The sequence below is a fragment of the Balaenoptera ricei genome, chromosome 20 (assembly GCF_028023285.1).
Source record: "Balaenoptera ricei isolate mBalRic1 chromosome 20, mBalRic1.hap2, whole genome shotgun sequence".
NCBI lineage: Eukaryota > Metazoa > Chordata > Mammalia > Artiodactyla > Balaenopteridae > Balaenoptera > Balaenoptera ricei.
In genome coordinates, this window is record NC_082658.1 from 57497818 (window position 1) to 57521676 (window position 23859).

A 23859-nucleotide genomic window follows, 5' to 3' on the forward strand; every position below is an offset into this window, starting at 1 on the left:
TCTCTTGGTGGGTCATTAAAAAAACCCATAATAAATTCTTATCATTCTAGGTTTTTTGTTTTTTTTTTGTCATTTGGCTTGTTACCAAGAGACTTAGCATTGCCTTAATTCCAAAATCTCTTTTAACATTCTCCTTTTGGCATGAGAGATTTCAACTGTCAGTTAACAGATCTAACCACTGAGAAATGAGAGCTTCAGCACGAAGAACTTTCTTCATCCCACATGAATTCCACAGGCTTCTTTTCTTTCCGTCCAGAAAAAGAAAAGAGACAAAAATTTAAGAGTTCATCGCATGTATGTGAGCCATTGTCCTCCATCGATAGGTATGTCTCTCAGTGTTGGTGTGTTACTTCAGTTGGGTCTTTCCTTTGCTCTCAGGCAGTGAATTACTTGGGGGGAGGGCCAGGATCTCTTCTAAATTAGGTATGATATTTAGCCCTCTGTGGGTGTAATACTTGTGATTTTTTAAACGAACAATAACAAACCTTTCTAAAAACTACAGTGAATCATGAAAAGGTAGCTAAAATACTATGGTTTTAACAAGATGTTTGTTTTTGTTTACATTTTTAGATTAAGAATTTTTCTGGGTATTTAAAAATTATTGGTAAAATGTATAAGTATTCAATGCTCGTCAGGAGGGGGAGGTTGGCATGGAATAGTCCATTGCCCCTGGACAGTTCTAAGTGCAGCTGAGAACTCACTGTCAAAATTCATTCTTTCCTAAATGGTCCTTTAATCCTGGAATTCAGGTGAGGGTGGTCTCTGAGAATAAGACAGTCTGAAAAAATGATTTCCCAGCATTTATATGCAGACATTTGGAAGCACAATCTATTTACGTAACTGCAAAAATATGGAAATGGTGTACAGTGAAGAGCTGCCCCCAGCTTCGTTAGCCTAAATGAATACCCTCTGTCATCAATGAATGAATAAAGCAGAGTCTTACCTCTGGCTTCCAAATGAAGATGCAGGTTCAGAAGCGTCTAACACTGTAAAACAACAAGTTTCTTATTAGTGAAGCTCTGAAATTCCAGTAAGATAGTTACAGAATTAAAATATTTCCCTGGTCTGAAACTTGGCTGTATGAAAATAAAAGTCAAAGTTGGGAGGAACAGTCTCATGCTCAGAGATGGGCCACGGGGTAAGCTGTTTCTGCCCCCGGAGTCCTTCAGGTCCCAAGGCCCCCATCACTTACCTCTGGGTTCTTGGTGGAGATGAAGCAGGAGGGCTCCTTCGTGCTTATATAGGGGCTGATGTGCTGATGCTGCAGCTACCTCCTCTTTGTTAGAGCAAGACATTCGGCAGCATGAACCCTCAGAATAACTTGTACTGACGTTTGTCATATTTGGATATAATTAGAAGTATTCATATTACTTTGAGTATGTGAACCAATCTCCTATAAATAATTTGACAGCGACCAATTTGCTGGCAGAGAATGCTTTCTAGTGTGCTGGGAAGGTAATCTTTGACAGTGCCTGGTGGGGCCTCCTAAGAGCTATATTCATTTTGGCAAACTCTCTCGCACATGCCTGTGGTGACCCAGTGATCACATACTCAGCGACACATTGCTTTCAGGGCCCTATAACCACTTTTCCTTCTTTGGTACCACAGGAACCCCCACCTCCTCCACACCCTTGGGCTGCTGCCAAGGCTCCCCCCTTGGAGTCTGGGCTCGGGCAGCAGGGCCAAGGTGAGAGGAGGTGCTATCCTGAGTCTCTACCGTCGGGTCAGTGCCCATCCACCCAACACTGAAAAAAATGATTATTTATTACAAAATTATACGTATTCATTGTAGGAAAAAATACAGATAAGCAAAGAGAAAAAATGTCTATAATCCCAATATGCAGAGATAAGATATAGACATATAAGTACATATATGTCTTACAACCTACTTTAAAAATTATATCACAGGTAATTTTCATACCACTAATGAAATTTACACCCTTATTCTTTCTTTTTTAAATTAATTAATTAATTAATTAATTTTGGCTGCGTTGGGTCTTCGTTGCTGTGCGCAGGCTTTCTCTAGTTGCGGCGAGTGGGGGCTACTCTTTGTTACGGAGCACGGGCTCTAGGTGCGTGGGCCTCACTAGCTGTGGCATGTGGGCTCAGTAGCTGTGGCTCGCGGGCTGTAGAGGGCAGGCTCTGTAGCTGTGGTGCACAGGCTTAGCTGCTCCGTGGCTTGTGGGATCTTCCCGGACCAGGGCTCGAACCTGTGTGCCCTGCATTAGCAGGCGTACTCTTAACCACTGCGCCACCAGGGAAGTCCCTACACCCTTATTCTTTAAACAAATTATATTATGATCATTCTTTTAAAATTAGAATCTTTTCTTTTTTTAATGGCTAGGGATATTGAGGTATAATTTATATACAGCAAAATTGACTCTTTTTAGCTGACGGTTATATGAAAGTTTTTCTGCTGCTATTTAAAAAATTTTTTTAATTTACAATAAAATTCACTTCTTTTGTTTTATAGTTCTATGAGTTTTTGCATGTACACTCTTTCTTGTAACCACTGGCATAGACAGGATGCAGAACTTCATTTCTGTGAGTTTCGATAAACATGTGCTGTTGTGTAACCTCTTACATTCTATTTATAGGAAAATTAAAGCCTTGTAGATTACACTAAAATTAACTGGATTGCATCTAATGTCTCATCAAATATGATATTTGATGTATACTTTATATCTGGTTTTCTAATAATTGTAATCATAAATGTGAATTAAACTGTTCCATTCGTAGATATAAGGCCAAGAGGATTGAAAGCATACGCTTATACAAAGACTTGCACATAAATGTTCATAACAGCATTATCCATAATAGCTAAGTGGAAACAACCCACATGTCCATCAACAGACAAATGGATAAATAAAATGTGGTATATCCATACAGTGGTATATTATTCAGCCATGAAAAGGAATGCAGTACTGATACACGATACAACATGGATGAACCTTGAAAACACTAATGCTAAGTAAACGAAGCTGGATGCAATGTGTTCATATTTGAATAACAAGAACAGGCAAATCCACAGAGACAAAAAGTAGATTAGTGGCTGCCAGACAGTGGTCTGGAGAGGAGAGATTGGGGAATGACCACTAATGGGGTTTCTTTTTGAGGTGATGAAAATGTTCTGGAATTAGATAGTGGTTATGGTTGCATAACTTTGTGACTCTACTAAAACCACTGAATTGTTCATTCAAATGGTGAATTTTATAGTATGTGAATTATATCTAAAAAAATGCATTGGATTTTACCAGTGTTTTTTCTGTATCTATTGAAATTATATTTTTTTCTCCTCTCACTTGTTAATATAATGAACTGTGTTAGATTTCCTCACTTTTACTGTTCTGCAGTTCATGAAATAAAACCTATTGATGTAATGTTTAATTTCCTGCTGCTTTAAGTTTACGCATTTTTTTTAAAATGTGGGATTTCTGCATCTGAGTTCATGTGGGACTAGGCCATAATTGTCTTTTCTTGTGCTATCCTTTTCTGGTTTTGATATAGGATCGTGCTAGTTTTGTAAAATGAGTGCCTCCCATTTGTTTCTATTTTCTTCAACAGTGTGTTTAGGATGTGAATAATCTGTTCCATGAAGGCTTGGAACAGTTCCTTCAGGAAACTCTTTCTGCCTGTAGCCTCTTTGGAGGAGAAATCTTTCACTCTAATTTAAGGTTTTTCATGACTATTGATTAGTTTGTTCAGAGTTTCTACCTTTTTTTTTTTTTTTTTTTTTTTGCCCATTTGGAGAATTTATATTTTCCTAGAAAATTGCCCATTTCATGTGGGTTTTTAGATTTTTTTGTGCCTATCTTTTTTAAATTTATTTATTTGTTTATTTATTTATGGCTGTGTTGGGTCTTCGTTTCTGTGCGAGGGCTTTCTCTAGTTGCAGCAAGTGGGGGCCACTCTTTCATCACGGTGCACGGGCCTCTCACTATCGTGGCCTCTCTTGTCGCGGAGCACAGGCTCCAGATGTGCAGGCTCAGTAATTGTGGCTCACGGGCCTAGTTGCTCCGCGGCATGTGGGATCTTCCCAGACCAAGGCTCGAACCCGTGTCCCCTGCATTGGCAGGCAGATTCTCAACCACTGCACCACCAGGGAAGCCCCCTATCTTTTTATAGTTAAAAACACTCCTGTGTAGGCATCTATTCCTTTTAATTTTTTTACCATATTTTAATTTTGTTCTTTTTATTTTAAACCATATTTGCCAAAGTTTTGTCTTTTGTGTTGGTCTTTTTAATTTAGATTTACCAAATGAGGTTTTTTCTGTTTTATTATTTTCTGCTTTTAATCTTATTCATTCCTTTATTTCTTAGGTTTATTATATTGGTCTTTAATCTAGCATCTTGAACTGAAAGCTAACTTCATTTATTTTCATTCTTTCTTATGATCTTGCATGTTTATTTATGGTTATAAATTTTTCTTTGGTTACTGCTTTGGCTAAATCCCATGGGTTGATATGTAGTACCCTTGTATGATTGTCCTTCAATTATAATTATTTTAAAGCTTCTATTTCCATTTCAACTCCCAAATTATCTAGAGTTTTTTTTTTTTTTTATAATTTCCAGATGTATAAACTTGGGCTTTGGGGAGAGGATTCTCTTTTAGCTGATAGTTCTTTTTATCGTGTGTGTGTGTGTGTGTGTGCGCACGCATGCATGTGCAGTTTATTTCCTAGTAGGTCCAATAGGAATGAGGGATCTCATGTGTTTATTTTTGTGCATGTAAGTAATACAATAATTCAGATAGCATCCAGATCAGAATATTATCAGCACCCCATAAACCTCTCTTGATCCTCCTCATTATAACTCTTATTTCCCTCTCCTAAAGGTAACTATGATTTTTACTTTATTTTTTATTAAAAAAATTTTTTTAACATCTTTATTGGAGTATAATTGCTTTACATTGTTGTGTTAGTTTCTGCTGTATAACAAAGTGAATCAGCTATATGTATACATATATCCCCATATCCCCTCCCTTTTGCATCTCCCTGCCACACTCGTTATCCCACCCCTCTAGGTGGTCACAAAGTACCGAGCTGATCTCCCTGTGCTATGCGGCTGCTTCCCACTAGCTATCTATTTTACATGTGGTAGTGTATATATGTCAATGCCACTCTCTCACTTCGTCCCAGCTTACCCTTCCCGCTCCCCATGTCCTCAAGTCCGTTCTCTACATCTGCATCTTTATTCCTGTCATGCCCCTAGGTTCTTCAGAACCATTTTTTTTTTTAGATTCCATATATATGTGTTAGCATATAGTATTTGTTTTTCTCTTTCTGACTTACTTCACTCTGTATGACAGACTCTAGATCCATCCACCTCACTACAAATCACTCAATTTCGTTTCTTTTTATGGCTGAGTAATATTCCATTGTATATATGTGCCACATCTTCTTTATCCATTCATCTGTCGATGGACACTTAGGTTGCTTCCATGTCCTGGCTATTGTAAATAGAGCTGCAGTGAACATTGTGGTACATGACTCTTTTTGAATTATGGTTTTCTCAGGGTATATGCCCAGTAGTGGGATTGCTGAGTTGTATGGTAGTTCTATTTTTAGATTTTAAGGAACCTCCATACTGTTCTCCATAGTGGCTGTATCAATTTACATTCCCACCAACAGTGCAAGAAGGTTCCCTTTTCTCCACACCCTCTCCAGCATTTATTGTTTGTGGATTTTTTGATGATGGCCATTCTGACCAGTGTGAGGTGATAACCTCATTGTAGTTTTGATTTGCATTTCTCTAATGATTAGTGATGTTGAGCATCTTTTCATATGTTTGTTGGCAATCTGTATATCTTCTTTGGAGAAATGTCTCTTTAGGTCTTCTGCCCATTTTTGGATTGGGTTGTTTGTTTGTTTTTTTTTGGTATTGAGCTGCCATGAGCTGCTTGTGTATTTTGGAGATTAATCCTTTGTCAGTTGCTTTGTTTGCAAATATTTTCTCCCATTCTGAGGGTTGTCTTTTTGCCTTGCTTATGGTTTCCTTTGCTGTGCAAAAGCTTTTAAGTTTCATTAGGTCCGATTTGTTTATTTTTATCTTGATTTCCATGTCTGTAGGAGGTGGGTCAAAAAGGATCTTGCTGTGATTTATGTCATAGAGTGTTCTGCCTAAGTTTTCCTCTAAGAGTTTTATAGTGTCTGACCTTACATTTAGGTCTTTAATCCATTTTGAGTTTATTCTTGTGTATGGTGTTAGGGAGTGTTCTAATTTCATTCATTTACGTGTAGCTGTCCAGTTTTCCCAGCACCATTTATTGAAGAGGCTGTCTTTTCTCCATTGTATATTCTTGCCTGCTTCATCAAAGATAAGGTGACCATATGTGCATGGGTTTATCTCTGGGCTTTCTATCCTGTTCCATTGATCTGTATTTCTGTTTTTGTGCGAATAACATACTGTCTTGATTACTTTATAGCTTTATAGTATAGTTTGAAGTCAGGGAGACTGATTCCTCCATCTCCGTTTTTCTTTCTCAAGAATGCTTTGGCTATTCGGGGTCTTTTGTGTTTCCATACAAATTGTGCAATTTTTTGTTTTAGTTCTCTGAAAAATGCCATTTGTAGTTTCATGGGGATTGCATTGAATCTATAGATTGCTTCGTGTAGTATAGTCATTTTCATAATGTTGATTCTTCCAATCCAAGAACATGGTATATCTCTCCATCTGTTTGTATCATCTTTAATTTCTTTCATCAGTGTCTTACTGTTTTCTGCATACAGGTCTTTTGTCTCGTTAGGTAGGTTTATCCCTAGGTATTTTATTCTTTTTGTTGCAGTGGTAAATGGGAGTGTTTCCTTAATTTCTCTTTCAGATTTTTCATCATTAGTGTATAGGAATGCAAGGGATTTCTGTGCATTAATTTTATATCCTCTTACTTTACCAGATTCATTGATTAGCTCTAGTAGTTTTCTGGTAGCATCTTTAGGATTCTCTATGTGTAGTATCATGTCATCTGCAAACAGTGACAGTTTTACTTCTTCTTTTCCGATTTGGATTCCTTTTATTTCTTTTTCTTCTCTGACTGCTGTGGCTAAAACTTCCAGAGCTGTGTTGCATAATAGTGGTGACAGTCGGCAATGTTGTCTTGTTCCTGATCTTAGTGGAAATGGTTTCAGTTTTACACCATTGAGAACAGTGTTGGCTGTGGGTTTGTCATATATGGCTTTTATTATGTTGAGGTAAGTTCCCTCTATGCCTACTTTCTGGAGAGTTTTTATCATAAATGGGTGTTGAATTTTGTTGAAAGCTTTTTCTGCATCTGTTGAGACTATCATATGATTTTTATCCTTCAATTTATTAGTATGGTGTATCACACTGATTGATTTGCGTATACTGAAGAATCCTTGCATTCCTGGGATAAACCCCACTTGATCATGGTGTATGATCCTTTTAATGTGCTGCTGGATTCTGTTTGCTAGTATCTTGTTGAGGATTTTTGCATCTATGTTCCTCAGTGATATTGGCCTGTAGTTTTCTGTTTTTGTGGCATCTTTGTCTGGTTTTGGTATCAGGATGATGGTGGCCTCGTAGAATGAGTTTGGGAGTGTTCCTCCCTCTGCTATATTTTGGAAGAGTTTGAGGAGGATAGGTGTTAGCTCTTCTCTAAATGTTTGATAGAATTTGCCTGTGAGTCCATCTGGTCCTGGGCTTTTGTTTGTTGGAAGATATTTAATCACAGTTTCAATTTCAGTGCTTGTGGTTGGTCTGTTTATATTTTCTATTTCTTCCTGGTTCCATCTGGGAAGGTTGTGCTTTTCTTAGAATTTGTCCATTTCTTCCAGGTTCTTCATTATATTGGCATATAGTTGTTTGTAGTAATCTCTCATGATCCTTTGTACTTCTGCAGTGTCAGTTGTTACTTCTTCTTTTTCATTTCTAATTCTGTTGATTTGAGTCTTCTCCCTTTTTTTCTTGATGAGTCTGGCTGATGGTTTATCAATTTTGTTTATCTTCTCAAAGAACCAGCTTTTAGTTTTGTTGATCTTTGCTATCGTTTCCTTCATTTCTTTTTCATTTATTTCTGATCTGATCTTTATGATTTCTTTCCTTCTGCTAACTTTGGGGTTTTTTTGTTCTTCTTTCTCTGATTGCTTTAGGTGTAAGATTAGGTTGTTTATTTGAGATTTTTCTTGTTTCTTGAGGTAGGCTTGTATTGCTATAAACTTCCCTTTTAGAACTGCTTTTGCTGCATCCCATAGGTGTTGGACCATCGTGTTTTCATTGTCATTTGTTTCTAGATATTTTTTGATTTCCTCTTTGATTTCTTCAGTGATCCCTTGGTTATTTAGTAGCATATTGTTTAGCCTCCATGTGTTTGTATTTTTTACAGTTTTTTTTCCTGTAATTGCTATCTAGTCTCATGGTGTTGTTGTCGGAAAAGATACTTGATATGATTTCAGTTTTCTTAAATTTACCAAGACTTGATTTGGAACCCGAGATATGGTCTATCCTGGAGAATGTGTCATGAGCACTTGAGAAGAAGGTGTATTCTGTTGTTTCTGGATGGAATGTCCTATAAATATCAATTAAGTCCATATTGTTTAATGTGTCATTTAAAGCTTGTGTTTCCTTATTTATTTTCATTTTGGATGATCAGTCCATTGGTGACAGTGGGGTGTTAAAGTCCCCTACTATTATGGTGTTATTGTCGATTTCCCCTTTTATGGCTGTTAGCATTTGCCTTATGTATTGAGGTGCTCCTATGTTGGGTGCATAAATATTTAGAATTGTTATATCTTCTTCTTGGATTGAACCCGTGATCATTATGTAGTGTCCTTCTTTGTCTCTTGTAATAGTCTTTATTTTAAAGTCTATTTTGTCTGATATGAGTATAGCTACTCCAGCTTTCTTTTGATTTCCATTTGCATGGAATATCTTTTTCCATCCCCTCACTTTCAGTCTGTATGTATCCCTAGGTCTGAAGTGGGTCTCTTGTAGACAGCATATGTGCGGGTCTTGTTTCTGTATCCATTCAGCCAGTCTATGTCTTTTGGTTGGAGCATTTAATCCATTTAAGTTTAAGGTAATTATCGATATGTATGTTCCTGTTACCATTTTCTTAATTGTTTTGGGTTTGTTTTTGTAGGTCTTTTCCTTCTCTTGTGTTTTCCTTCATAGAGAAGTTCCTTTAGCACTTGTTGTAAAGTTGGTTTGGTGGTGCTGAATTCTCTTAACTTTTGCTTATCTGTAAAGGTTTTAATTTCTCCATCGAATCTGAATGAGATCCTTGCTGGGTAGAGTAATCTTGGTTGTAGGTTTTTCCCTTTCATCACTTTAAATATGTCCTGCCACTCCATTCTGGCTTGCAGAGTTTCTGCTGAAAGATCAGCTGTTAACCTTATGGGGATTCCCTTGTATGTTATTTGTTGCTTTTCCCTTGCTGTTTTTAATATTTTTTCTTTGTATTTAATTTTTGATAGTTTGATTAATATGTATCTCAGCATGTTTCTCCTTGGATTTATCCTGTATGGGACTCTCTGTGCTTCCTGAACTTGATTGACTATTTCCTTTCCCATATTAAGGAAGTTTTCAACCATAATCTCTTCAAATATTTTCTCAGACCCTTTCTTTTTCTCTTCTTCTTCTGGGACCCCTATAATTCGAATGTTGGTGAGTTTAATGTTGTCCCAGAGGTCTCTGAGACTGTCCTCAATTCTTTTCATTCTTTTTTCTTTATTCTGCTCCCTGGCAGTTATTTCCACCATTTTATCTTCCAACTCACTTACCTGTTCCTCTGCCTCAGTTATTCTGTTATTAATTCCTTCTAGAGTATTTTTGACTTAAGTAATTGTGTTGTTCATCACTGTTTGTTTGCTATTTAGTTCTTCTAGGTCCTTGTTAAATGTTTCTTGTATTTTCTCCATTCTGTTTCCGAGATTTTGGATCATCTTTACTATCATTACTCTGAATTCTTTTTCAGGTAGGTTGCCTATTTCGTCTTCATTTATTTGGTCTTATAGGTTTTTACCTTGCTTCTTCGTGTGTAACCTATTTTTTTGTCGTTTCATTTTTTTTTTTGATGGGTGGTGCTGTATTCTTGTCTTACTGGTTGTTTGGCCCGAGACATTCAGCCCTGGAGTTTGCAGGCAGTTAGATAGAGCTGGTTCTTAGTGCTGAGATGAGGACCCCGGGAGGCCTCACTCTGATTGATATTCCCTGGGATCTGAGGTTCTCTGTTAGTCCAGTGGTTTGGACTTGGAGCTCCCACCGCAGGAGCTCGGGCCCAACCTCCGGCCTGGGAACCAAGATCCCGCAAGCATGTGGCAGGCGAAGTAGTGGTCCTCCAAAGACATGGACATCCAAATCCCTCGAACTGCTTGGCTGATGTGTGGCGATGGGGACCTGGAGCCACTGGAGGGTCCGGGCGGTGGCCTGAGGCGCACAGGGTGGCCTGGTGTCCTCAGAGTCAGAGCCGGGACATCTGTGCCACCTGTGCCGACCAGCGTGCCAGGGACTCTGCCTGAGCTTGACAGGCATCTGCACCCTGGATTCACGTCCGATGCCCCGGATTTGCTATTAACATTTTGTTAATTGTTTTGGGTTTGTTATTGTAGGTCTTTTCCTTCTCTTGTGTTTCCTGCCTAGAGAAGTTCTTTTAGCATTTGTTGTAAAGCTGGTTTGGTGGTACTGAATTCTCTTAGCTTTTTGTATCTGTAAAGGTTTTAATTTCTCCATCGAATCTGAATGAGATCCTTGCTGGGTAGAGTAATCTTGGTTGTAGGTTTTTCCCTTTAATCGCTTTAAATATGTCCTGCCACTCCCTTCTGGCTTGCAGAGTTTCTGCTGAAAGATCAGCTGTTAACCTTATGGGGATTCCCTTGTATGTTATTTGTTGCTTTTCCCTTGCTGTTTTTAATATTTTTTCTTTGTATTTAATTTTTGATAGTTTGATTAATATGTGTCTTGGCGTGTTTCTGCTTGGATTTATCCTGTATGGGACTCTCTGCGCTTCCTGGACTTGATCGATTACTTCCTTTCCCATGTTAGGGAAGTTTTCAACCATAATCTCTTCAAGTATTTTCTCAGTCCCTTTCTTTTTCTCTTCTTCTTCTGGGACCCCTATAATGCGAATGTTGGTGCGTTTAATGTTGTCCCAGAGGTCTCTGAGACTGCCCTCAATTCTTTTCATTCTTTTTTCTTTATTCTGCTCTGCTATAGTTATTTCCACTATTTTATCTTCCAGGTCACTTATCCGTTCTTCTGCCTCAGTTATTCTGCTCTTGATTCCTTCTAGAGAATTTTTAATTTCATTTATTGTGTTGTACATCACTGTTTGTTTGCTCTTTAGTTCTTCTAGATCCTTGTTAATCGTTTCTTGTATTTTGTCCATTCTATTTCCAAGATTTTGGATCATCTTTATTATCATTACTCTGAATTCTTTTTCAGGTAGACTGCCTATATCCTCTTCATTTGTTTGGTCTGGTGGGTTTTTACCTTGCTCCTTCATCTGCTGCATATTTCTCTTCTTCTCATTTTGCTTAACTTACTGTGTTTGGGGTCTCCTTTTTGCAGGCTGCAGGTTCGTAGTTCCCGTTGTTTTTGGTGTCTGCCCCCAGTGGGTAAGGTTGGTTCAGTGGCTTGTGTAGGCTTCCTGGTGGAAGGTACTGGTACCTGTGTTCTGTTGGATGAGGCTGGATCTTGTCTTTCTGGTGGGCAGGACCGCATCCAGTGGTGTGTTTTGGGGTGTCTGTGAACTTATTATGATTTTAGGCAGCCTCTCTGCTGATGGGTGGGGTTGTGTTCCTGTCTTGCTAGTTGTTTGGCATGGGGTGTCCAGCACTGGAGCTTGCTGGTCGTTGAATGGAGCTGTGTCTTAGCGTTGAGATGGAGATCTCCGGGAGAGCTCTCACCAATTGATGTTACGTGGGGCCAGGAGGTCTCTGGTGGTCCAATGTCCTGAACACGGCTCTCCCACCTCAGAGGTTCAGGCCTGACACCTGGCCGGAGCACCAAGACCCTGTCAGCCACATGGCTCAGATGAAAAGGGAGAAGAAAAAGAAAGAAAGAAAAATAAAATAAAATAAAATAAATAAAGTTATTAGAACAAAAACATTTTTTAATATTATTAAAAAAAAGAAAAAAGAAAGAGCAACCAAACCAATAAACAAATCTGCCAATGATAACAATCACTAAAAACTAAACTAAGATAAACATATAAATCAGAAAGTAGTCAGTCGCATACAGCAAACCCCAAGTCTGCGGTTGCTCCCAAAGTCCACCACCTCAGTTTTGGGATGATTTGTTGTCTATTCAGGTATTCCACAGATGCAGGGTACATCAAGTTGACTGTGGAGATTTAATCCGCTGCTCCTGAGGCTGCACGGAGAAATTTCCCTTTCTCTTCTTTGTTTGCACAGCTCCTGGGGTTCAGCTTTGGATTTGGATGCACCTCTGCATGTAGGTCGCCCTCTGGTGTCTCTTCTTCTCCCAGACAAGAGGGGGTTAAAGGAGCTGCTGATTAGGGGGCTCTGGCTCACTCAGGCCGGGGGGAGGGAAGGGTACGGAATGTGGGGCGAGCCTGCGGCGGCAGAGGCTGGCATGACGTTGCACCAGCCTGACACGCACTGTGTGTTCTCCCAGGGAAGTTGTCCCTGGATCACGGGACCCTGGCAGTGGCGGGCTGCACAGGCTCCCGGGGGCAGGATATGGAGAGTGACCTGTGCTTGCACACAGGATTCTTGGTGGCTGCAGCAGCCGTGTTAGCATTTCATACCTGTCTCTGGTGTCCGCGCTGATAGTCGCGGCTCGCTCCTGTCTCTGAAGCTCGTTTAGGCGGTGCTCTGAATCCCCTCTCCTCACACACCCTGAAGCAATGGTCTCTTGACTCTTAGGCAGTTCCAGACTTTTTCCTGGACTCCCTCCTGGCTAGCTGTGGCGTACTAGCCCCCTTCAGGCTGTGTTCACGCAGCCAACCCCAGTCCTTTCCCTGCGATCCAACTGAAGCCCGAGCCTCAGCTCCCAGCCCCCGCCCACCCTGGCAGGTGAGCAGACAAGCCTCTCAGGCTGGTGAGTGCTGGTCAGCACCGATCCTCTGTGCGGGAATCTCTCCACTTTGCCCTCTGCACCCCTGTGGCTGTGCTCTCCTCCATGGCTCCAAAGCTTCCCCCCACCCCCCGCCCACCCCCCATCTCTGCGAGTGAAGGGGCTTCCTAGTGTGTGGAAACTTTTCCTCCTTCACAGCTCCCTCCCAGAGGTGCAGGGCCTGTCCCTATTCTTTTGTCTCTGTTTTTTCTTTTTTCTTTTCCCCTACCCAGGTACGTGGGGAGTTTCTTGCGTTTGGGGAAGTCTTGAGGTCTTCTGCCAGTGTTCAGTAGGTGTTCTGTAGGAGGTGTTCCACATGTAGCTGTATTTGTGATGTATTTGTGGGGAGGAAGGTGATCTCCACATCTTACTCCTCCACCATCTTGAAGTTCTTCCCAATTTTTACTTTTATGATAATAGTTTCTCTGCTTTTCTTTACAGTTTATTATTTCTGTATTCTTCCATAAACAATGCATATACATTTTCCTTGCCCCCACCCCATGCATATACATTTTTTACCTGTTTTTAAGCTTCATATGAAGACAACTTTATTTATTCTTTAGTGTCTTGCTTCTTTTGCCCAACATTATTGTGAGATTTTTTTCCATGAAGTTACATGTAACTGTATTTTATTTTCATTACTGTACAGTATTACATTGTGTGATAATACAATTTATTTATTCATTCTACTGTAGACAAAATTTGGGGTTGTTCCCAGTTTTTTCTATAGTTTAAATTTTATTTATATTTTGCAAGATGAATAGTGACCGTCATGTCTGTGATATCTTGTTCTAGAAATAGTTGATACTTCTTTTGTGGCTTTGTACATGGGTCAGGTGTTGTTCCTCCCCTTCCTCCTTCTCTTCCTCTTCTTCTTTTAACAGGTCCATTCAGGTAGAATTTTATATACCTTAAAAGTCATTCATTTTAAGTATATAGTTCAGTGAGTTTTAATAAATTTATGCAGATGTGCAGCCATAACCACAATCCAGTTTTATAACACTTTCATCAACTGAAAAAGTTCCCTTTGCCCATTTGTAATCACATTCCAGCCCAGACTCCAGGCAACAGCTGATATGCTTTCTGTCTCTATAGTTCTGCCTTTTCTAGAATTTTCATATAAGTGGAATCCTACTGTGTGTAGTCTTTCCCGTCTGACTTCTTTCCCTTAGCATGCTTTTTGAGTTCATCCATGTTGTTGCATGTATCAGTAGTTCATTCATTTTTGTTGCTAAGTAGTAGTCTATTGTATAGATGTGCCACATTTTCTTTATCCATTCAAGTTGATGGACATTTGAATTATTTCTAGTTTTGGCTATCATGCATAATGCTAATGATAATATTCCATACAAGTCATTGTATGGACATTTGTTTTCATTTCTCTTGGGTAGATAACTAGGAGTTGAATTGCTAGATTGTATATGGCTAATTTCTTAAGAAACTGCCAAATTCCTTCCCACCGTGGCTGGACCATTTTACATTTCCACCAATAATATGAGGCTTCCAGTTTTTTTACATTTTCACCTACACTTGTATTGTCCTTCCTTTTGGTTATAGCCATTCTAGTGAGTCTAAAGTGGTATCTTACTGTGGTTTTAATTTGTATTTCTTTAATGAATAATGATTTTGATTACTTTTCATGTGTTTATTTGCCATTCATATATTTTCTTTAGGTGAAGAGTCTATCCAAATCTTTAGCCCATTTAAAAAAATTGGATCATTTTCGTATTTACTTATTAGAGGTCTTTATGCATACATACATATATAGATATATGTTTTGATATAAGTCCTTTATCAGATATATGATTAACAAATATTTTACTTCAGTCTGTGGCTTGTCTTTTTCTTTTTCTATTTATTTATTTATTTATTTATTTATTTATTTTACAGATATGTGTTTTATTTTGTACGGTATATATACCTTAGTATATTCCACATAAATGTACATATGTATTTTTTACACTTTCATTGCTCATTATAATAGTGGTAAGTAATTTTTTAAAGGTTGCTGATATAAGTACTTATCTCTACCATTGAAGAAAAATGTGGCATATAGAGAACGAGTACAGTTTATGAAGAAAAACAGACTAAAAGAGTTATGAAGTAAAACCATTGGAGAATATCAGTGTTAGCCCATTGCTTTTTTTTTTTTTCACACACACACACTGTATTTTATTTTTACAAGAGATAAATAGACTGACACCAAGCATTGTACATGGATGACCACAACAAAAGCAACAATGATTGCAATTACCAAACATGAAACACACTCATACTATGTCATAATATTGACATTCAGTCCAGTAATCATCCACTGTAACAGCTCCTTTACTTTGCAGTGAAAATTGATTTGTATATTCTTTGCCTCTGAGTCCTTGTGGGATTTTTTTTTTTAATTCAAACAGAAAGTCACAAAAATTATACTCATCCTCATCAGTTCACTCAGTCCCATGTAATTAATTTTTTTTTTCCATCTTGATCTTTTGTTAGCACTTTTATGAGTTCATCAGTTTTTCATTAGAGTTCTGAAAATGCTTATTCATTCAGTTCAGCAGTACAGTCAGTTACCAGAAACCTGTACTTGTCAGAGTCTTTTCCATGAATTTCTTGAAGATGAAACCCTTTTATAAGAACATATTTGCAAAAGCATCAGAGTACACCCAGAACTGTCTGTAAATGACAAAAGACTTAAAAATGACCACAGTTAAAGATTTGATGGAAGTTCATAATAATGCAGTTGACGAGAAAATTAGTTATTTCTGAGATATACATTTTAAAGTAATAACTAGGATTATGACTTATAACATTATACCAGAACATATAAGATTTTTAGAAATTTCATGTAATGTCTGAAACGTTTATATTAACATATTTCCATACAAATAACCCAATGAAAGTTTAGTGTTAGTTGTTTTGTTTGTTTGTTTTTTTATACTGCAGGTTCTTATTAGGCATCAATTTTATACACATCAGTGTATACATGTCAATCCCAATTGCCCAATTCAGCACACCATCATCCCCACCCCACCGCAGTTTTCCCCCCCTTGGTGTCCATATGTCCGTTCTCTACATCTGTGTCTCAACTTCTGCCCTACAAACCGGCTCATCTGTACCATTTTTCTAGGTTCCACATACATGCATTAATACACGATATTTGTTTTTCTCTTTCTGACTTACTTCACTCTGTATGACAGTCTCTAGATCCATCCACTTCTCAACAAATGACTCAATTTCATTCCTTTTTATGGCTGAGTAATATTCCATTGTATATATGTACCACAACTTCTTTATCCATTCGTCTGTTGATGGGCATTTAGGTTGCTTCCATGACCTGGCTATTGTAAATAGTGCTGCAATGAACATTCGGGTGCATGTGTCTTTTTGAATTACGGTTTTCTCTGCGTATATGCCCAGTAGTGGGATTGCTGGGTCATATGGTAATTCTATTTTTAGTTTTTTAAGGAACCTCCATATTGTTCTCCATAGTGGCTGTATCAATTTACATTCCCACCAACAGTGCAAGAGGGTTCCCTTTTCTCCACACCCTCTCCAGCATTTGTTGTTTGTAGATTTTCTGATGATGCCCATTCTAACAGGAGTGAGGTGATACCTCATTGTAGTTTTGATTTGCATTTCTCTAATAATTAGTGATGTTGAGCATCTTTTCATGTGCTTCGTGGCCATCTGTGTGTCTTCTTTGGAGAAATGTCTATTTAGGTCTTCTGCCCATTTTTGGATTGGGGTGTTTGTTTCTTTAATACTGAGCTGAATGAGCTGTTTATATATTTTGGAGATTAATCCTTTGTCCGTTGATTCGTTTGCAAATATTTTCTCCCATTCTGAGGGTTGTCTTTTCGTCTTGTTTATGGTTTCCTTTGCTGTGCAAAAGCTTTGAACTTTCATTAGGTCCCATGTGTTTATTTTTGTTTTTATTTCCATTACTCTAGGAGGTGGATCAAAAAAGATCTTGCTGTGATTTATGTCAAAGAGTGTTCTTCCTATGTTTTCCTCTAAGAGTTTTATAGTGTCCAGTCTTATATTTAGGTCACTAATCCATTTTGAGTTTATTTTTGTGTATGGTGTTAGGGAGTGTTCTAATTTCATTCTTTTACATGTAGCTGTCCAGTTTTCCCAGCACCACTTATTGAAGAGACTGTCTTTTCTCCATTGTATATCTTTGCCTCCTTTGTCATAGATTAGTTGACCATAGGTGCGTGGGTTAATCTCTGGGCTTTCTATCTTGTTCCATTGATCTATGTTTCTGTTTTTGTGCCAGTACCATATTGTCTTGATTACTGTAGCTTTGTAGTATAGTCTGAAGTCAGGGAGTCTGATTCCTCCAGCTCCATTTTGTTCCCTCAAGACTGCTTTGGCTATTTGGGGTCTTTTGTGTCTCCATACACATTTTAAGATGATTTGTTCTAGCTCCGTAAAAAATGCCATTGGTAATTTGATAGGGATTGCATTGAATCTGTAGATTGCTTTGGGTAGTATAGTCATTTTCACAATGTTGATTCTTCCAATCCAAGAACATGGTATATCTCTCCATCTGTTGCTATCATCTTTGATTTCTTTCATCAGTGTCTTATAGTTTTCTGCATACAGGTCTTTTGTCTCCCTAGGTAGGTTTATTCCTAGGTATTTTATTCTTTTTGTTGCAGTGGTAAATGGGAGTGTTTCCATAATTTCTCTTTCAGATTTTTCATCATTAGTGTATAGGAATGCAAGAGATTTCTGTGCATTAATTTTGTATCCTGCAACGTTACCATATTCATTAATTAGCTCTAGCAGTTTTCTGGTGGCAGTTTTAGGATTCTCTATGTATAGTATCATGTCATCCGCAAACAGTGACAGTTTTACTTCTTCTTTTCCAATTTGTATTCCTTTTATTTCTTTTTCTTCTCTGATTGCCGTGGTTAGGACTTCCAGAACTATGTTGAATAATAGTGGTGAGAGTGGACATCCTTCTCTCGTTCCTGATCTTAGAGGAAATGCTTTCAGTTTTTCACCGTTGAGAATGATGTTTGCTGTGGGTTTGTCATATATGGCCTTTATTATGTTGAGGTAGGTTCCCTCTGTGCCCACTTTCTGGAGAGTTTTTATCATAAATGGGTGTTGAATTTTGTCAAAAGCTTTTTCTGCATCTATTGAGATGATCATATGGTTTTTATTCTTCAATTTGTTAATATGGTGTATCACATTGATTGATTTGCGTATATTGAAGAATCCTTGCATCCCTGGGATAAATCCCACTTGATCGTGGTGTATGATCCTTTTAATGTGTTGTTGGATTCTGTTTGCTAGTATTTTGTTGAGGATTTTTGCATCTATATTCATCAGTGATATTGGTCTGTAATTTTCTTTTTTTGTAGTGTCTTTGTCTGGTTTTGGTATCAGGGTGATGGTGGCCTCATAGAATGAGTTTGGGAGTGTTCCTTCCTCTGCAATTTTTTGGAAGAGTTTGAGAAGGATAGGTGTTAGCTCTTCTCTAAATGTTTGATAGAATTCACCTGTGAAACCATCTGGTCCTGGACTTTTGTTTGTTGGAAGATTTTAAATCACAGTTTCAATTTCATTGCTTGTGATTGGTCTGTTCATATTTTCTGTTTCTTCCTGGTTCAGTCTTGGAAGATTATACCTTTCTAAAAATTTGTCCATTTCTTCCAGGTTGTCCATTTTATTGGCATAAAGTTGCTTGTAGTAGTCTCTTAGGATGCTTTGTATTTCTGCGGTGTCTGTTGTAACTTCTCCTTTTTCATTTCTGATTTTATTGATTTGGGTCCTCTCCCTCTTTTTCTTGATGAGTCTGGCTAATGGCTTATCAATTTTGTTTATCTTCTCAAAGAACCAACTTTTAGTTTTATTGATCTTTGTTATTGTTTTCTTTGTTTCTATTTCATTTATTTCTGCTCTGATCTTTATGATTTCTTTCCTTCTGCTAACTTTGGGTTTTGTTTGTTCTTCTTTCTCTAGTTTCTTTAGGTGTAAGGTTAGATTGTTTACTTGAGATTTTTCTTGTTTCTTTAGGTAGGCTTGTATAGCTATAAACTTCCCTCTTAGAACTGCTTTTGCTGCATCCCATAGGTTTTGGGTCGTCGTGTTTTCATTGTCATTTGTCTCTAGGTATTTTTTGATTTCCTGTTTGATTTCTTCAGTGATCTCTTGGTTATTTAGTAGTGTATTGTTTAGCCTCCATGTGTTTGTCTTTTTTACGTTTTTTTCCCTGTAATTCATTTCTAATCTCATAGTGTTGTGGTCAGAAAAGATGCTTGACATGATTTCAATTTTCTTAAATTTACCGAAGCTCGATTTGTGACCCAAGATGTGATCTATCCTGGAGAATGTTCCGTGCGCACTTGAGAAGAACGTGTAATCTGCTGTTTTTGGATGGAATGTCCTATAAATATCAATTACATCTATCTGGTCTATTGTGTCATTTAAAGCTTCTGTTTCCTTATTTATTTTCATTTTGGATGATCTGTCCATTGGTGTAAGTGAGGTGTTAAAGTCCCCCACTATTATTGTGTTACTGTCGATTTCCTCTTTTATAGCTGTTAGCAGTTGCCTTATGGATTGAGGTGCTCCTATGTTGGGTGCATATATATTTATAATTGTTATATATTCTTCTTGGATTGATCCCTTGATCATTATGTAGTGTCCTTCCTTGTCTCTTGTAACATTCTTTATTTTAAAGTCTATTTTATCTGATATGAGTATAGCTACTCCAGCTTTCTTTTGATTTCCATTTGCATGGAATATCTTTTTCCATCCCCTCACTTTCAGTCTGTATGTGTTCCTAGGTCTAAAGTGGGTCTCTTGTAGACAGCATATATATGGGTCTTGTTTTTGTATCCATTCAGCCAGTCTATGTCTTTTGGTTGGGGCATTTAATCCATTCACGTTTAAGGTAATTATCGATATGTATGTTCCTATGACCATTTTCTTAATTGTTTTGGGTTTGTTTTTGTAGGTCCTTTTCTTCTCTTGTGTTTCCCACTTAGAGAAGTTCCTTTAGCATTTGTTGTAGAGCTGGTTTGGTGGTGCTGAATTCTCTTAGCTTTTGCTTGTCTGTAAAGCTTTTGATTTCTCCATCAAATCTAAATGAGATCCTTGCCAGGTAGAGTAATCTTGGTTGTAGGTTCTTCCCTTTCATCACTTTAAGTATATCATGCCACTCCCTTCTGGCTTGCAGAGTTTCTGTTGAGAAATCAGCTGTTAACCTTATGGGAGTTCCCTTGTATGTTATTTGTCATTTTTCCCTTGCTGCTTTCAATAATTTTTCTTTGTCTTTAATTTTTGCCACTTTGATTACTATGTGTCTCAGCGTGTTTCTCCTTGGGTTTATCCTGTATGGGACTCTCTGCGCTTCCTGGACTTGGGTGGCTATTTCCTTTCCAATGTTAGTGAAGTTTTCGACTATAATCTCTTCAAATATTTTCTCTGGTCCTTTCTCTCTCTCTTCTCCTTCTGGGACCCCTATAATGCGAATGTTGTTGCGTTTAATGTTGTCCCAGAGGTCTCGTAGGCTGTCTTCATTCCTTTTCATTCTTTTTTCTTTAGTCTGTTCCACAGCAGTGAATTCCACCATTCTGTCTTCCAGGTCACTTATCCGTTCTTCTGCCTCAGTTATTCTGCTATTGATTCCTTCTAGTGTAGTTTTCATTTCAGTTATTGTATTGGTCATCTCTGTTTGTTTGTTCTTTAATTCTTCTAGGTCTTTGTTAATCATTTCTTGCATCTTCTTAATCTTTGCCTCCATTCTTATTCCGAGGTCCTGGATCATCTTCACTATCATTATTCTGAATTCTTTTTCTGGAAGGTTGCCTATCTCCACTTCATTTAGTTGTTTTTCTGGGGTTTTTTCTTGTTCCTTCATCTGGTACATAGCCCTCTGACTTTTCATCTTGTCTCTCTTTCTGTAACTGTGGTTTTTGGTCCACAGGCTGCAGGATTGTAGTTTTTCTTGCTTCTGCTGTCTGCCCCCTGGTGGTTGAGGCTATCTAAGAGGCTTGATGGGAGGCTCTGGTGGTGGGTAGAGCTGACTGTTGCTGTGGCGGTCAGAGCTCCGTAAAACTTTAATCCACTTGAGTGTTGATGGGTGGGGCTGGGTTCCCTCCCTGTTGGTTGTTTTGCCTGAGGCAACCCAACACTGGAGCCTACCTGGGCTCTTTGGTGGGGTTAATGGCAGACTCTGGGAGGGCTCACGCCAAGGAGCACTTCTGAGAACCTCTGCTGCCAGTGTCCTTGTCCCCACGGTGAAACAGAGCCACCCCCCGCCTCTGCAGGAGACCCCCCAACACCAGCAGGTAGGTCTGGTTCAGTCTCCCCCAGGGTCACTGCTCCTTCCCCTGGGTCCCGATGTGCACACTACTTTGTGTGTGCCCTCCAAGAGTGGGGTCTCTGTTTCCCCCAGTCCTGTCAAAGTCCTGCAATCAATTCCCACTAGGCTTCAAAGTCTGATTCTGTAGGAATTCCTCCTCCCGTTGCCGGACCCCCAGGTTGGGAAGCCTGACGTGGGGCTCAGAACCTTCACTCCAGTGGGTGGACTTCTGTGGTATAAGTGTTCGCCAGTCTGTGAGTCACCCACCCAGCAGTTATGGGATTTGATTTACTCTGATTGCGCCCCTCCTACCGTCTCACTGTGGCTTCTCCTCTGTCCTTGAACGTGGGGTATCCTCCTTGGTGAAGTCCAGGGTCTTCCTGTCAATGATTGTCCAGCAGCCAGTTGTGATTCTGGTGCTCTCGCAAGAGGGAGTGAGAGCACGTCCTTCTACTCCGCCATCTTGGTTAATCCTCTATTTATTTATTTATTTATTTGCATCTGGTCTTAGTTGCGGCAGGCGGGCTCCTTAGTTGTGGCATGTGAAGTCTTAGTTGCGGCATGCATATGGGATCTAGTTCTCTGACCAGGGATCGAACCTGGGCCCCCTGCATTGGGAGCGCAGTCTTATCCACTGTGCCACCAGGGAAGTCCCTTCATTTTCTTAAGGGTGCCTTTTGAAGAGCAAAAGTTTTAAATTTTGATGAAGTCCAATTTATCAATATTTTCTCTTATACATCATGCTTTTTGTGTCATATCTTACAAATATTTCCTAATGCAGAGTCACAATATTTTTCTTGTATGTTCTTTTGTATGTATTTTATATTAATAGCGCTTACATTTAGGTTTATATACCATTTCAAGTTAATTTTTGGGTCTGGTGTGAAGTAAGGGTCTAGGTTCATTTACTTTTATGTATAGATGTCCAGTTGTTTTAGTACCATTTGATGAAAGACTATCCTTTCCTTACTAAATTACCTTAGTCTCTTTGCTGAAAATACTTAATGACTTTTCTTGTTTTAAAATTGAAACTATTTAGTATGAGAAAACTACTGAGTTTTCCTCCCCAGAGTCAACAACAGTTATCAGATTCTTGTATGCCCTTAAGAGGTATTTTATGCATGTATAAGCAAATATAGTTATATTCTTTTTCTCCCCCTACATGACTCAATTTTTGTGAATGTTTTAGATCAGTGTTTTTAACCTTTTTTTTCATAACTGCCCACTGAAGAGAAAAATTAAATTAAATTTATTAAGTTCAATTTCTCTTCAAGAAATGAATACTAAGTAATAAGATTTTAATAAAATGGATTTAAATTTAAACTTTAATTTCTCCATAACAAAAGAGATTAAGCAGTAAGGTTTTTTTCAGATAGGGTTGATCTTTTTTCCTGGGGGAGAGGAGTGGCACAGACTATTATAATACTAAGACATTTTTGCTCCCTTAAGTACTAATTTTTACTTTCTAAGGAGTGATGTCACCTCCACTGAGAATGTGTACATTAGATATTTGAAAAGCATTTATGTTCCCTCATTGTTGGCTACAAAATTTTATTTATCTTTACAATTCAGCTTATTATTTGTTTTTCAAATCATCTATATTTTAGTTTTGTCTGCTTGATCTGTGATTTTTCTAATAGGTGTAAGTTAAAATATTCCACTCTGATTATTCTCAGATTGTTCAGATTTTTGTTTGTGTAATTCAAAGATAGTTGCCAACTCCAGAGAAATTTACAATAATTTTATCTTTCTGGTAGATTGTACCTTTTAAAAATGAAATATGAACTATCCCTGCTGCTTTTTTTTTTTTTAATTTATTTATTTATTTCTGAGTGTGTTGGGTCTTTGTTTCTGTGCGAGGGCCCTCTCCAGTTCCAGCGAGCGGGGTCCACTCTTCATCATGGTGCGCGGGCCTCTCACCGTTGTGGCCTCTCCCGTTGCGGAGCACGGGCTCCAGACGCGCAGGCTCAGTAGTCGTGGCTCACGGGCCCAGCCGCTCCGCGGCATGTTGGATCCTCCCAGACCAGGGCTCGAACCCGTGTCCCCTGCATTGGCAGGCAGACTCCCAACCACTGCGCCACCAGGGAAGCCCCCTGCTGCTTTTAGTATTATTTTGCTTTGAGTTGTGTCTTTGCTAATACTTCGCTATACTGTGTTGCTTTTACTTTTGCGTAGCATATATATGGATTATCTTTTCCCATACCTTTATTTTCAGCCTTTCTGAGTACTTTATTTTACGTCTAACTTTAAAAAATCAAGTAGCTACTTTAAAAATTCATTATGCAAACTTCTTTTAATAGGTAAGTTTTAGAGGCAGCAAACTGGCTGGTGTGCATTTTATGGTGTGCACAGTGTTTTAAATATCCATGTAACTAGCCAGACGTTATTTTTGTATGATTTTAGGCAAGTCACCTAACCTCTGTAAGTTTCAGTTTGTTCATCTGTTAAAGGAAAATTATAATAATTTCCCACCACCTCACAGGATTAATGAGAAATATAATTAATCCTCA

General features: G+C 38.5%; 1 protein-coding gene across 4 annotated transcripts in view; it reads left to right on the forward strand.

Moving 5' to 3' along the window:
• LOC132355247 (uncharacterized) overlaps positions 1-23859 on the forward strand; it is a 296430-nt gene that overhangs the window by 127938 nt on the left and 144633 nt on the right. The gene's annotated exons all lie outside the window — the stretch shown is intronic.